Source organism: Triticum urartu, chromosome 6 (genome assembly GCF_003073215.2).
Source record: "Triticum urartu cultivar G1812 chromosome 6, Tu2.1, whole genome shotgun sequence".
Classification (NCBI taxonomy): domain Eukaryota; kingdom Viridiplantae; phylum Streptophyta; class Magnoliopsida; order Poales; family Poaceae; genus Triticum; species Triticum urartu.
The window spans coordinates 517,350,883-517,365,454 of NC_053027.1; positions in this window are offsets into that span (position 1 = coordinate 517,350,883).

Sequence of the window (14,572 nt, forward strand, 5' to 3'; positions counted from 1 at the left end):
TATGTCGTTGACTGGTGAGTCGTTTTGATATCTCCATTGATTGGTCGTCCAAGTTAATCTGGCTGTGGCATGGCATGCACGATAGGTGTTTGCCCTTTTGTTTGTGTTGGCTGTGGTAGGTTCCCTGCCTGTCGTTTTTACCCTGCTGAGAAGTACAGTTTGTTTATCCTGCCGTCTTACGACAAGGATTACCGGCTTCAGTCTCTTATAGGGGTGCTCAAGTAGCCTCTGATACCGAGGAGGCGGACGAAGAGCACACGGAGGCGCACCTTCCTGTAATCTGAACCACAATCAATGTCCATTGGGATGCGGATTGAAATCCTTTTAGTTTCTTTATTGAAGCAATACAGTTTTAATACTCAAATTGTTGATGGTATGCCAGAAGTAAATGTGCATTGACTTTGTGTCCACACATGGTTAATTCATGCGTGTTGGCAGAGAATGGATGTTAGATAGTTACTACTCCCTCCATTTCAAAATATAGTGCGTCTGCGCTTTCCGAGATCTAATTTTGACCATAAATTTAACCAACGAGACCAACTGCGGCGGGAGAAAAAATTATATAATTGAAAACTTCTTTCGAATACGAATTCACTGATATAATTTTTGCTCCTGCCGCAATCGGTCTTGATAGTTAAATTTACGGTCAAAGTTGAAGCACGTGGATAGAGGAAGTACTACATTGTGGAATGGAGGGAGTACGTAATAAATGTGTTGGAGAAACCAAACGACAGTATGCAATGTAATTAGTGTTAATTCATCTTTGCTGGACCATGAAGATAAATGGTTACATACAGCTGCACTCATAATCAGCAGGCAACGTAAGTAAAACATAACTTTTTTATGGTAGAAAGTCCTGAGATTTGCATTAGTAAATTTTCTAGAATTATTACCATTGAGTTCTCGCGTTTCACTAGAAATAAAAAATGGAAGTCGTAATTTCGTGGAATTTGTATCATGATTTTTTCAAGAATTACAATATTGGAATTATCATTCTTTTTTATTTGAAATTTTAACAATCATGAAATCCAGTATTTACTTTAATTATCGCATTACGAGATTCTGAGTTTATAGAAGACAAAGAACTTAATGAAATATATTTGATTTCACATTTACTAAATCTTGAAAATTATTCAAATGGATTAAACATTAAATACTTTCAAAGTTGAAACGATATTACAATTTTAAAACTGGTACAAAAACATAAAGTTGTGAAAGATATTTTTAGAGTTCAAATAATATTGTATTTAAAAAACTTGGGACAAACTGAATACTAGATGTGTTGCATGACTCAAAACTCTGAGATCAACAAAATCTGCATGCATGTGATTCACAAGTTAATGAGTCGTTGTTGGTTGTTGGGGGTTGGCACGAGAGCATGGGGATGAGTGGGCCAGGAGAGGGACAGTCCGTGCAGACATACTACTTATACAAGAAAACGCAGAACGAACTAAAACAAAGAATACAAGCATGCTAATATAGTGGTGCAAATCCCTATGCATATTGAATGGTGAGATATCAAGGGAGGTAGCCCGCAGGTGCTCCTATGCATTTTCGCTGATACCGACAGCTATATCAAAAATTTTAGTTTGAGCATCACTGTCCATTGTATACAACTACTTGTTTGTGTGTAACCGTAACTTCACTTATTAGGTGATTCTTTGATTTGTTGAGTTAACTCCTGCTGTTTTGTGAATGTTCTCTGAATCTAGAAAACTAAGCGATTTTCAGTTATCAACGGTCTACTGTGTTGTGCTCCTACTTGACTTCTGTGAGAGGAGAGGAGGATGCACGATAGTTTGGTCGTCATAGGTTTGCCCATATACATTTTGTGGAGAATTAGAGAGGAGAGTGAGAGACTGCCGGGCAGTAGTTTGATTATCATATGTTTGTACATATACATATTTGGTTACACATCTTTTATACTGAACTGTCCTCTAGATTCATGTGCATATTCATGAATTATTGTTTCCTTGTTTTTGTATTGCCCCCTTGAAGGGTTAGGCGTGTCATATGTTCAGACATGTGTAGTAACATATATTTTTGTAGTAGCCTTCCACGGATGATTCCTAGTAGTATTAGTAAAAATCAAGCCTCATACATCATTATCGAGGTTTAGTTTGTATTCTGCAGACAAAGGCAATCCAATAAAATCATGAATTCCACATTTTATGTTTTGTGCACAGGCTTCTTTCAACTTCCTGTCTAATAAAAAATTATTGGTGACGATGTTTCTGACAAACTTATTCTTCTCTTTTACTGTAAAAATATAATAGTATCTCATTTTAGTGTCGCTTATTATGCCACTGGTTATTTGAGGTGTTGGCAACTAGGCGATTATTATCCATGATAAATCATTGATTGACTAAGTTTACTCATTATCTAGGCTAGCCTGTTTTGCAGGCAAGTGCTATCTTCTTCCTGCAATAAACCTCTTTCTAAAATAATGTGCGCTTGGTACGGATGATTCCTAGCAGTATTAGTGAAAATCAAGCCTCATACATCATTATCGAGGTTTAGTTTGTATTCTGCAGACAAAGGCAACCCAATAAAATCATGAATTCCACATTTTATGTTTCGTGCACAGGCTTCTTTCAACTTCAAGTTCAATAAAAAATTATTGGTGACGATGTTTCTGACAAACTTATTCTTCTCTTTTACTATAAAAATATAATAGTAACTCTTTTTAGTGTCGCTTATTATGCCACTGGTTATTTGAGGTGTTGGCAACTAGGCGATTATTATCCATGATGAATCATTGATTGACTAAGTTTACTCATTATCTAGGCTAGCCTGTTTTGCAGGCAAGTGCTATCTTCTTCCTGCAATAAACCTCTTTCTAAAATAATGTGCGCTTGGTATGAAGCGATAGTTGTTTCTTGCGCCATTTTTGTTGTTGTTGTTTCATTTTTGTTTGATCTTGTTACTGATAGTGCTTTGTCGCAAATGCCATCTATGATGTCATAGCAAAGGTTATCTGTAAGCAACTCGCTGTTATCCTTATTCCTACACAATCAGGGGCACTTAATGCATAGAATAATTCACATAGCATTCTATTCACTGTACATACTTTTAGATAGATCATATATTCTTGTAAGTACAAGGTGTTGGCACTGGAAAAAGAATGTAATGAACATGTAGCCATCTAGAATGATTCAGAGATTTCTAGAATAGTATGCCCATTTCCATTCTAAAATTTTCTGTTGTGCTTATATAAAGAAAGATATCCAAGGATTCAAACAACAGTGGAAAATATCGAGACGATCTCAGTCCAGTCAGGTCCAAAGTTTAGAGTTCCAAAGTTTGAGATTTTACCATGGAAAATGGATATGGTGACTGAAGTAACCAATCAGTCGAGTCTGGTGCTGCGTTCAGATTTGATTATGGTTTGGTCTTTTGGAATTGGAGATTGAGCATGAACCTATCAGATTTGGTTTCCGTTTTATCTTCAACAGAAGATGTTATCTATGACATAATTTCTGGTATTGGCTCAACTTCTACTCCAGCTGTACAAAAAGGATATGTAAAGATGAGAGAATGAGTAATCCCATGCCTTTTGTTACTCTGTTGTTCATATTTATACTTTATCTTCTCGTATTTCAGGTGGCACTTAGCTAGGTTTGGAGAAATGGACATGGTGATTGATAGGAAGGGAGTTGAGTGGGAGTAAGACATGTACTTTGTGGACAAATTTAAATTTTGAAGGGAAAGACCTTTTGGTTCCATACATGGTCAGAAAACTTCACTCTGTGTTGTATATCGTAAATGTTAACATATCATATCAGAGAAACACACACCTACGGATGGACATTTGTCTTGTTCGTAGGGTATGATGTCCCGTGGCAACGCACGGACAATCAACTAGTACTCACATAGAGCAGCGACACTCACACTCATTCACCTGCATGAATTTGATTACCGATAAAGGCTTCTAAAAGCCACATGAGTCGACCATCCAAAAAAAATGGGAAGCCGTGAGTGATGGGCGTACTCAGGTAGTCAGGCTAGAGACGGACACTTAGTATTGCAGGACGTTGGACCACAAAATCTTCACCATAACATTGAGGAAGATTCCAGCCTCATAATTCGCTCAGTTAGATATTTGAATTAGCTGGAACGATGTCTCAGAACTCTTCAAGAAGAGGTTTCAGCTCGCAGGGACTTCGAGCTTTCTTTTTTGATGTGTAAAGCCGGTCACTTAGGTTTATATCTATCAAACCGAGCTCTTGAACCCAATGTTTGGAACATCAACGTCCCTCTTCTATCATAATCAAGATTTGATCGTGAAGTTTTAGTGTCACATAAGATCCACAATATGTTATTTGTCGGTGCAACGGCTTTGGGTTGTCTTATTTGACATGGCTAGAGTGAATACACTGCTTGTCAAGAATGCGTACCCCACTATAAAATACTTTTTTCGAGTATGTTGGTAAGATCCGATCATTCGCTTCTGTGCTTGGACTTCTGCGTAACTAGGGACGCAAACCCAGTAGAAACCTAGTTTCATAATTGAATCAAAATAGTCAATACATGAAGAACCACTATGTACGTTGTTTATGACGTACAGACATATATGAAAATATTTATGCAATAGTTATGACACATAATGTTGTTCTTTCAACTTGATTCCTCAACAATTCGGTCATTGTAACCGACTCTTCGTTCTCTCTGTTTCACTTTGGTGTTCCACTAATAATCACCATGATGAATTTCTCTTAATATTTAGTTTTGCATAGGATTTAGCCAACTTTTGTTTCACGATCTCTCTTTATTACTCATACAAATGGCTCACCAAAACTTGCATAGGGACATAGGGGTTATAATTCAGAGGAAGAGGATACCTGAGAAAGTGGCCAGGGTAACAACACATCGAATCTTAGAGACGTGAAAATATAGGGTACACTTGAGAAGTGGAAGGTACCTCCTGGTGTTTATATGGAATAACATCAACACATGCTAGAATCTGGTAGGGTCCAAAGGGGAATGTATCTGGTGCACCTGCACTTGTGGTGCTATCGGTGCACCGGATGCCACAAAATGTTTTAAAAAATCTGAAAAAAAAATCTAGCATGTTAACACAACAACAATGTATGATGTAAAAAAATTCGTGTAAAAATTTGAAATACTTTTTGAGATACAAAAATGACAAATCTTCAGTATGCTAATGGGCCAAATCTAAAGCCCATGTTATGTTATGTATTCAGTGTTGAATTTGTCATTTTTATTTTTCGAGGAAGGTTTTGAATTTTAACTTGAAATTTTGTGACAACCTACATTGATGTTTTGTGAGTGTGCTAATTTTTTTTAAAAAAATTTGAACATTTTAAAAGTATAATGTGAGCTCGGTGCACCGGTAGCACCACAAGCTCCGGTGCACCAGATATTTCCCCAGGTCCAAAGTATTGAAAGAAAGGGTTGTGGTTACCCCGCTATGCCACCGAGATTTCAGAGCATATGGCTTTTAACTTTAAGAAAACCATATCATACACATGGAAGGAGTGATCAGAAAACCTATGTAACCTAGCGTTTTAATATGCTGGTTGACTTTGTGAGGTGCAACTCCAGGTTATCTCTCATCGCACGATGCTTTGGAGCTTCAATGACACAACCTTTGTTCATATCGATAAAGCACTTTGAGAATGAAGAAAATCCAACAAACAAAGGATAGGTATTGCTCAATGGCTTGACAAAGAAAGTCAGTCAGACCATTTCCGTGGCAGTCTTCTCACGGTGCATAATCCGGTCAGTACTCCTAATAAGGTCGCTAATGTGGACCAAAGTACCAGATTGGAGGTATAAACAATTTTTTTTCAAATACAGGTTGTATTTTTTATTGGAAATAAACATTTTTTAACCTACACGACCAATATTTACATTGTATAAACATTTTCTAAAATTCAAGTAATCGTTTTTTGAATTATAAAAAACTTTCATTAAAATGTCACAAAAAATTAGATGGTGTGATTTTTTTTACAATGTCAGAAAAAAAATTCAATGGTACCTACAATTTTTTTGAATGTATGAAGCACTATTTTTGACTGATGTGAAGATTTATTCTATATTGTATAAACATTTTTTTAAAGTGGTATGTACACTTCTGTAAATAGGTAATATTTTTTTTAGTGAAACAAATGTTCTTTGTACGCCTGATTAGCATTATTCTTTATGCGGTTAACATTTTCAATGCATGATTAACATTTTATAAATATTTACCTAAAGTGCTTTCGTATTATATATATTTAAAATAATACAAAATATAAAAAATTTAACGAACAAAAAAAGAATAATTCTGTGAAGAATAACGAAAAAACGTGTATGTCAGTCAGCTCGGCGCGGCAGCTTGTTACTGCACCGGCCCAGTTCCCTGCTCCCAAATGGCCGATACACTCGCCCATGTAAGTTTTTTTTTTTTGAGCGGTCTCGCCCATGTTAGTTGTCGTTGTACGTGAGTAAGCCCGCCCATGTAAGTTGTTGTACGTGAATGATTGAGCTGTCCTCGGTTTTGGGAGTCTTCCAGCAGGTCAGTTTTGGGAAGCTTCTGCCCGGTTTCTTCTTTTTCTGTTTATTTTATATTTTCCTTCTCCATTTAATTATTTGTTATTTATTTATATTCTCCTTTTTCATGTTAGTTTCTAAGAACTTTTACTTTTTATTTTCATATTTCATAAGTGTTTGAAAGTCATGAACATTTTCAAACTTCATGATTTTTTCAAATTCACGAAGTCTTTTTTATTCTAGAACTTTTTCGAATCCACAACCTTTTTTCAAAATTTGAATTTTCAAGAGTTTCTGAAGTTTTTTAATTCACGATAATTTTGTATTTTGGTAAAAAAAATATTTTGAGCTTTTTTTTGGCGAAACAGACCCTCAGATCTGATAACTGACCAGCATTACAAGGCACACCCACAAAAGAAGAAAAACACAACTAGATCCCTGAGAAGCCTCCAGACCCTTTCTTCCAAGATGAGCCGATGGCGCGCAGCTGCAGCCGCTTGGACAGCCCCGCTGCCAGATTCCGGTGAACGTTGTAGTCTCACGCGAACGGAGAGTCATCACTACCAAACATCCCGAAGAAGCAACGGTCAACGCCGGATTCAAAGCCACCGATATGAGAATCCCATCGTCGGAGCTTTTTTCAATCATGTGAACATTTCAAAAAAGAAAACCGGTCAACAGTCTCGTGTTAGCCGAGAGTAAATAGAATGTATGGGTTATGGCTTGTTGTGCTAGTCCATGCGCGAGGAGTGTGCAAGCGGCAGCTCGCTAACCGGCGCTAAACAAGCTGAATATGGAAAAATGTAAATGACGCATTCTACGTCACACATGGCTTGGCGAGCGAACGATGATCTGGCCTGCCCGTTAAGGCGTTTCAACGATTCCATTTTTTCTGGTTTTAGAAACCTTCTATAAGGTAGATTTTCCTGAACCGATTTTTTTGTTTTTTTTCCTGATTCTTTTTTCTTTTCTCCCCCTTTTCCATTTTCCCCTTCTCTGTTTCCGTTTCATTCCTTTTCTAGAAATGTTGTGTTTTTCCAAGAAGTCATAAAGTCCACATTTTTTTTCCATTTTTCATAAATTGTTCAAAACTCCATTATAAAAATGTTCCTGTTTTTAATTTTTCTTCAAAGCTTCAAATAAAATGTTTCCGCTTTGAAAGATTGTTCACAAATTCAGAAAGACACAAGAAAAAGGCCATACATTTCATCTTATACGAAGAACGGGCCTCCGTCCAGGCCCTTGCCTCATATATATAAATAATTTCCCAAAAAGTAAGACAGCCGAAAAAGCATAAAAAATCTGATTTGCCGGATTCGAACCAGCGGCCTAAGGATTGACCATGACTTGGCGAGCGAACGATGATCTTGCCTGCCCGTTAAGGCGTTTCAACAATCCAGGTTTTTCTTTTGGTTTAAGAAACCTTCTGTAAGGTAGATGGTTCCTGAACCGATTTTTTTTTCCCCTGATTCTTTTCTTCTTTTCTCTTATTTTTTCCATTTCCATTTATCTGTTTTTGTTTCATTCCTTTTGGAGAAATGTCGTGTTTCACAATTCTTGTCATTTTTATAGTGTTTCCATTTTTCATAAATTGTTCAAAACTCCAAAGTAAAATGTTCCAGTTTTTAAATGTTGTTGAAAACTTCAAATAGAATGTTTCTGTTTTCAAATATTTTTCACAAATTCAACAAGACGCAAGAAAAGGGCCATACACATTTCATCTTATGGGAAGAATGGGCATCGGTCCACCTTGGCCGCTGCCTCATATCTCTACTTCTAATGAACGAGTCTGTAGGTCGTTCGTTCGCTCCCCCTCCCTCATCGATCGATAGACGACCTCCCGATCCCACGCGCCAACATTTTTTCAATATTCCTTCTGGTTTTTTCAAAAGCAAAACCCAGTTTTCCACCAGCAGCATGAAAATCGACCGATCATGACATCAATTTGCGTCCAAATCTTTCCTTGCACATCGTAACTTTTCATAGGAAAACCATGACATCAATTTGCGTCCAGATCTTTCCTTGCACATCGTAACTTTCCATAGGCAAGGTCTCCTTTGAGAAACAAAACATCATCCAATCTCTCGTTCCATAGGCAAGTTTCTCCTAAAAATCAGGGTATGCGATTTGTTTGCATGACGTGCAATGCATGAAAGAAACCCCGGATCCTACCCGATTTCATGGCGCCTCCTCCAGTTCTCCCATTCTCCCGCTGGTGAGGCATCCCCATGCCGGCGGCCTTCTCCAGCTGTCCAGCATGCTGCGTCCCCATCGACGGCACCCAGAGACGTCCCAAGGCCTATGAAACCGACAACGTGGTGGATCGGACACAACACCCAGACGAACCAGATGGGGGAACCGCCGGTCGCCCCGCCAGCCCGAACTGACATGGAGAGGAGGACACCGGATACTCACGTGGCTGGCCCTCTTCCACGATGTCTGCGACTAAGGGATGCGCAGCCGGTGTGTCCACGCCTCCACGGTCAAGGCAAAGCGCGACCAACGGAGATGCGGACAGTGTGACTGTCGTGGAGCGATCGCTTGTGCGGCCGGTTGCTAATCGACAGTATGTACGCCTCCTTGAACCGCAGCGGGCACGAAAGTATTATCCCAGAGATTATTGTGGGACAGAGGAGGCGACTTGGATCAGGGAGCATATGGATAGTCGCTTGCAAAAATGCAGAGGCAATGTCAACGGCTGCTGACCCTCTCGTTGGCCACCCCTGATGGTGGCGTATGGTACTGGAATCAACGCCAATTCCATCGCCATGCCCCTTCCTTGGTAAAGACCCAAGCTCCTCTCATCGCCGCTCCACTGGATGCACTTTCCTGCCTTAGCCTTTCAGTTTTTTCAGGGGTGCAATTTCTCCGCCTCGTTAAGCAAGTGATATACACAGTGGAGCAAGAATTAACATCATGGAAGAGGAGGAATACAAATTTTTTTACGTGACATATTCGATGAAATGTAGTGTAGGTACTACATATTTTAAATTTTGCGTGAGGACTCAGGCGTGTGGCAGCGTTAGCGGCCTCCGACGCTCCTCAGCTCGGCCTCTGCCGCTGTCGACCTACCACACCCACGATCCTCGCAAGCGGCGTCACTCCTATCCCCTCAGCGTGTTACCTTCCTTCTGTGTGTTACATTTTTTTGCTGCACTTCCAGTTGTTTTGGTCTATCATTGGTCTCAAAAAAGTACTCCCTCTGTAAACTAATATAAGAGCGTTTAGATCACTATTTCAGTGATCTAAACGCTCTTATATTAGTTTACAGAGAGAGTACATTGTTATTGATGAGCAAACTGTTGGGTAACGTAGTAATTTCAAAAAAAATCCTACGCTCACGCAAGATCATGGTGATGCATAGCAACGAGAGGAGAGAGTGTTGTCCACGTACCCTCGTAGACCGAAAGCAGAAGCGTTAGCACAACGCGGTTAATGTAGTCGTACGTCTTCACGGCCCGACCGATCAAGCACCGAAACTACGGCACCTCCGAGTTCTAGCACACGTTCAGCTCGATGACGATCCCCGGACTCCGATCCAGCAGAATGTCGGGAAAGAGTTCCGTCAGCACGACGGCGTGGTGACGATCTTGATGTTCTACTGTCGCAGGGCTTCGCCTAAGCACCACTACAATATTATCGAGGACTATGGTGGAGGGGGGCACCGCACACGGCTAAGAGATCAATGATCAACTGTTGTGTCTATGGGGTGCACCCCTGCCCCAGTATATAAAGGAGCAAGAGAGGGAGGCGGCCGGCCTAGGAGGAGGGCGCGCCAAGGGGGGAGTCCTACTGCCACCGGGAGTAGGACTCCTCCTTCCCTTGTTGGAGTAGGAGAGAAGGAAAGAGGGGGAGAGGAACAAGGAAAAGTGGGCTGCACCCCTTGTCCAATTCGGACCAGAGGGGGGCGCGCGCCTCCTTCCTTTTGGCCTCTCTCCTCTATTCCCGTATGGCCCAATAAGGCCCATATACTCCCCGGCGAATTCCCGTAACTCTCCGGTACTCCGAAAAATACCCGAATCACTCGGAACCTTTCCGATGTCCGAATATAGTCGTCCAATATATCGATCTTTATGTCTCGACCATTTCGAGACTCCTCGTCATGTACCCGATCTCATCCGGGACTCTGAACTCCTTCGGTACATCAAAACTCATAAACTCATAATATAACTGTCATCGAAACCTTAAGCGTGTGGACCCTACGGGTTCGAAAACTATGTATACATGACCGAGACACGTCTCCGGTCAATAACCAATAGCGAAACCTGGATGCTCATATTGGCTCCCACATATTCTACGAAGATATTTATCGGTCAGACCGCATAACAACATACGTTGTTCCCTTTGTCATCGGTATGTTACTTGCCCGAGATTCGATCGTCAGTATCTCAATACCTAGTTCAATCTCGTTACCGGCAAGTCTCTTTACTCGTTCCGTAATACATCATCCCACAACTAACTTATTAGTTGCAATGCTTGCAAGGCTTAAGTGATGTGCATTACCGAGAGGGCCCAGAGATACCTCTCCGATAATCGGAGTGACAAATCCTAATCTCGAAATACGCCAACCCAACAAGTACCTTCGGAGACACCTGTAGAGCACCTTTATAATCACCCAGTTACGTTGTGACGTTTGGTAGCACACAAAGTGTTCCTCCGGTAAATGGGAGTTGCATAATCTCATAGTCATAGGAACATGTATAAGTTATGAACAAAGCAATAGCAACAAACTAAACGATCAAGTGCTAAGCTAATGGAATGGGTCAAGTCAATCACATCATTCTCCTAATGATGTGATCCCGTTAATCAAATGACAACTCATGTCTATGGCTAGGAAACATAACCATCTTCGATCAACGAGCTAGTCAAGTAGAGGCATACTAGTGACACTCTGTTTGTCTATGTATTCAGACATGTATTATGTTTCCGGTTAATACAATTCTAGCATGAATAATAAACATTTATCATGAAATAAGGAAATAAATAATAACTTTATTATTGCCTCTAGGGCATATTTCCTTTAGTCTCCCACTTGCACTAGAGTCAATAATCTAGTTCACATCGCCATGTGATTTAACATCAATAGTTCACATCACCATGTGATTAACACCCATAGTTCACATCGTCATGTGACCAACACCCAAAGGGTTTACTAGATTCAATAATCTAGCTAGTTCTCATCGCTATGTGATTAACGCCCAAAGAGTACTAGGGTGTGATCATGTTTTGCTTGTGAGAGAAGTTTAGTCAACGGGTCTGCCACATTCAGATCCGTAAGTATTTTGCAAATTTCTATGTCAACAATGCTCTGCACTAAGCTACTCTAGCTAATCGCTCCCATTTTCAATATGTATCCAGATTGAGACTTTGAGTCATGTGGATCAGTGTCAAAACTTGCATCGACTTAAACCTTTACGACGAACCTTTTGTCACCTCCATAATCGAGAAACATATCCTTATTCCACTAAGGATAATTTTGACCAATGTCCAGTGATCTACTCCTAGATCACTATTGTACTCCCTTGCCAAACTCAGGGCAGGGTATACAATAGGTCTGGTACACAGCATGGCATACTTTATAGAACCTATGACTGAGGCATAAGGAATGACTTTCATTCTTTCTCTATCTTCTGCCGTGGTCGGGTTTTGAGTCTTACTCAACTTCACACCTTGTAACACGGGCAAGAACTCCTTCTTTGACTGTTCCATTTTGAACTACTTCAAAATCTTGTCAAGGTATGTACTCATTGAAAAACTTATCAAGCGTCTTGATCTATCTCTATAGATCTTGATGCTCAATATGTAAGCAGCTTCACCGAGGTCTTTCTTTGAAAAACTCCTTTCAAACATTCCTTTATGCTTTGCAGAATAATTCTACATTATCTCCGATCAACAATATGTCATTCACATATACTTATCAGAAATGTTGTAGTGCTCCCACTCACTTTCTTGTAAATACATGCTTCACCGCAAGTCTATATAAAACTATATGCTTTGATCAACTTATCAAAGCGTATATTCCAACTCTGAGATGCTTGCACCAGTCCATAGATGGATCGCTGCAGCTTGCATATTTTGTTAGCACCTTTAGGATTGACAAAACCTTCTGGTTGCATCATATACAACTCTTCTTTAATAAATCCATTAAGGAATGCGGTTTTGTTTTATCCATTTGCCAGATTTCATAATATGCGGCAATTGCTAACATGATTCGGACAGACTTAAGCATAGAACGAGTGAGAAACTCTCATCGTAGTCAACACCTTGAACTTGTCGAAAACCTTTTGCGACAATTCTAGCTTTGTAAATAGTAACACTACTATCACCGTCCGTCTTCCTCTTGAAGATCCATTTTTTTATGGCTTGCTGATCATCGGGCAAGTCAACCAAAGTCCACACTTTGTTCTCATACGTGGATCCCATCTCAGATTTTATGGCCTCAAGCCATTTCACGGAATCTGGGCTCATCATCGCTTCCTTATAGTTCATAGGCTCGTCATGGTCAAGTAACATGACCTCCAGAACAGGATTACCGTACCACTCTCGTGTGGACCTCACTCTGGTTTACCTACAATGTTTGGTAGTAACTTGATCTGAACTTACATGATCATCATCATTAGCTTCCTCACTAATTGGTGTAGTAGTCACAGGAACAAATTTCGGTGATGAACTACTTTCCAATAAGGGAGCAGGTACAGTTACCTCATCAAGTTCTACTTTCCTCCCACTCACTTCTTTTGAGAGAAACTCCTTCTCTAGAAAGGATCTATTCTCAGCAACGAATATCTTGCCTTCGGATCTGTGATAGAACGTGTACCCAACATTTTCTATTGGGTATCCTATGAGGATGCACTACTCCGATTTGGGTTTGAGCTTATCAGGTTGAAACTTTTTCACATAAGCATTGCAACCTCAAACTTTAAGAAACGACAGCTTAGGTTTCTTGCGAAACCATAATTCATACGGTGTCGTCTCAACGTATTTAGATGGTGCCCTATTTTATGTGAATTTCTATCTGCTCCAGATGACCAAGCGAATTGGCCCGTAGTGCAAAGCCGCCGAATACGAAGATCTGTCCGGGGAGAAAAGTCTCACCCTGGATCGCATCGCTGTTGATGATCGGAGAAGCCAACGGGCCTAAAAGTGACGACACAGAGGAACTCTCAATGAAAGCACCAATGTCGGTGTCAAAACCGGCGGATCTCGGGTAGGGGGTCCCGAACTGTGCGTCTAGGCCGGATGGTAACAGGAGGCAGGGGACACGATGTTTTACCCAGGTTCGGGCCCTCTTGATGGAGGTAAAACCCTACGTCCTGCTTGATTAATATTGATGATATGGGTAGTACAAGAGTAGATCTACCACGAGATCAGAGAGGCTAAACCCTAGAAGCTAGCCTATGGTATGATTGTTGTTCGTCCTACGGACTAAAACTCTCCGGTTTATATAGACACCGGAGAGGGCTAGGGTTACACAGAGTCGGTTACAATGGTAGGAGATCTACATATCCGTATCGCCAGGCTTGCCTTCCACGCCAAGGAAAGTCCCTTCCGGACACGGGACGAAGTCTTCAATCTTGTGTCTTCATAGTCCAGGAGTCCGGCCGAAGGTATAGTTCGGCCATCCAGACACCCCCTAATCCAGGACTCCCTCAGTCGCGCTGGACTAGGTCGGTGCGAGGCTTGCAACTTTCTGCTATGAAGCTCATCAACAAAATCGAAGCTGCCGGTCCTCGACGTTTGTGGCTGATTGTTTGGCTTAGGCTAACTTGGTCCTCGGGTCCCGTTTGTTCGGAGGGGTCTTGATGGGTCGTCAGCGAGGAAATTGGAGACGCCTGCTCGCGGAGAGGCGATGCCAATGACATTGTTGGTTGTCGTGACGGTGTCCTCTCCTCGGCGGTGTGTGGAGTCTTATGAGTGCCAGGTCCGTCGGATTGCCCTTTTCGTTGAGCGATTTGTAATGGTTTTCGCCTGGTTTTTCGTTAATTAACTGGGCAACTCTCTTCTTCTTAATCAATGAAAATAGCAAATCTTTTGCCTCGTTTGAAAATAAAATAAATTTGGAAGTATCAGTGCGATT